The sequence below is a fragment of the Micrasema longulum genome, unplaced genomic scaffold, assembly GCF_059751315.1.
Source record: "Micrasema longulum isolate JH-2025_06_02 unplaced genomic scaffold, ASM5975131v1 h1tg001055l, whole genome shotgun sequence".
Classification (NCBI taxonomy): domain Eukaryota; kingdom Metazoa; phylum Arthropoda; class Insecta; order Trichoptera; family Brachycentridae; genus Micrasema; species Micrasema longulum.
The window spans coordinates 745,024-747,341 of NW_028278243.1; the positions used below are offsets into that span (position 1 = coordinate 745,024).

A 2,318-nucleotide genomic window follows, 5' to 3' on the forward strand; every position below is an offset into this window, starting at 1 on the left:
TTTTTTTTATAAAACCCCATAGTTTTTATTGAAAAAAAAACGCCTCGGATAATACATTATTTTTTAAAAAGATGAAATATTAGCGTTCTTTTAATTTACCCAAATATTTCGATTTCGGTGACCATTTTCAACGAATCGTAAATAACTCACTATTTGAAAATGGAAATCAAGTTGAGGTAGAGAGGGGTTTAAACTTCGGACCTCTGTTCCGCGAGTCCGCAACACTAGCCACGGGAACCCAACCCGATTTAAATAATACAGTGAAACTTAACAAAAGAGATTTTAATGATAATTTTATCGGAATCATTATTTAAATTTAGCGAGTAGGTACTCTTAGGTAAAATACCTGCAAAAGAACATCGTCTGGAGATTAGTCGATCTCACGGTGTACTGGTTGTTGCGTATGCCAGGCATTAAAAAAGGAAATAATTAAAAAATTACAACAGGGATGGAGAATAAATTAGAAAAGGGAATATTGAAATCTAGGCATTTACAGGGCTTATGACTTGTCATTGGCTGGTTTAAGTGGCCACTTAACACACTGTGTAACATTCGCTACAAACTACATTCACTACAAACATCATTACAAACATTTGGACAATCTCAAATATTGTAAGGAAATAATTGTAAAACAATAAATATCGACTTTTGCCGTGGTGTGAAATGGGCTAATCATGTGATATCACGCAGTGGGCTCGTGGTTTGCACGTGCACAGCGTTCCAGTCTCCGTGGATGTACTTTAAGAGCAACCGTCGAGTTATCTTTTTTATGTTATACAAAAATATGTCTTTTTATTATAGGAGCAAACATTCGTTAGCATTTTCTTGTATATCCTCGAACAGGCCATGCCTTTGTGGGATATTTTTGTTTACTATTTTTACTATTAACATGTATTTCATTGCTATGTAATTATCAATTATTTTTTTAATACACTGTTTTATCTCTTTTGTAAATTGTAAAAAAAAAACAAAAAAAAAATATTTTTTTAAATATTTACTCGTTGAGGATTCTGGCTCTATTTCGTAAACAGAACTGTATTCTTAATCCACCCGGACAAATACTTACAAACATTATAGAAAAAAAAAAGTTTTTTTAAAAATGTCCAATGCGTTACTACCGAAACATTACATGATTAAAAACTGAATGGCATAAATATATAGGTTTCTTTTTTTTACTTTTTATCATACGAGTATGTTATGTGCGAAATAAGATAATAAATAACATAAAAAACCCATCCACTTTAGCATATAAAACTATATCTTGACTTGATTGGTGAATGTATTCCATACACGTACTTATGTTACATTGGCAATAAATGTTCACTTGACATATTTAGTGAGCGAATGTTGGCTCGGTACTCGTACTTAAAGTGCTCTCAACTCTTGCTATAAATTTATATTTTTAAATCTACATTCCTAAACTCTTAAAATTTACTTAATCACTATGGTTAAATTTAAATTTTGACACCTTTTAGTTCCAGCGAAAATAACTAAAATAAAACACCACTGAAATATTGCATTTAATTATTTCGATCAATTTACTAACAACATAAATAACTTTAAAATATTTATTTTTTGTAAATGAAAAAGTACATTAATATTTCTTAAAAAATGTTTGTAGGCTTTGTGGTGTAGTGGTCAGCGCGTTTGCCTGCCATGCAAGAGGTCTCGGGTTCGATTCCCGACATAGTTAATGTAAAATATTTGTTTAAAAGGGTGTTTTTACACTACAAAATATCATAGTCCCTGGACTGGTACCTGAAGCATAAGACAGATCATCTCACCTTCATGTTACAACGATTATCAAGAAACGCTGCGATTGGTGTACCAATGCAGTGCCCTATGCACCATTAGGTGCGGAAAGGGAATGATTATGGTAAAAAAAGTTACAATTTATTTTACCCTCCTTAAAAAGTACAAACATTTAAAAAAAAATTGTTTTCATTTCTTCTAGCGTTTTATTAAATAATTTTTAAATAACGTAGAAATACGTGTTCATTGATTAAATAATTAAATGGTTACGAAAATACAGAATCTTATGTGTTGTCCGCCTCGTGGTCTTATGGTCAGCGCGTTGGTCTACAATGCAAGAAGTCTCGGGATTTTTTTACGTTAAATTACTCGTTTTTTTATTACAATATGCATAAGAGGTAAAACAGAGTATTGAAAAAATGAATAATTACAAAGCAATGAAATACATTTTAACAGCAAGTATAGTAAACAAAAAATCCCACTATTAAAGGGTGATTTTCACCTTTTCAAGCCTGGGTGTCCTGTGCTGCAATTCACCACTGTAATTGAGCCTCCTGACCTGTAGA

The 2,318-nt window shown here is 31.7% G+C and overlaps 1 non-coding gene across 1 annotated transcript; it reads left to right on the forward strand.

Annotated features, from left to right (window-relative positions):
- The first annotated feature begins 1,620 nt into the window (after nucleotides 1-1,620).
- On the forward strand, nucleotides 1,621-1,693 carry TRNAG-GCC (transfer RNA glycine (anticodon GCC)). Its single transcript has one exon. It is a non-coding gene; the product is annotated as a tRNA-Gly (tRNA).
- The last annotated feature ends 625 nt before the right edge of the window (nucleotides 1,694-2,318 follow it).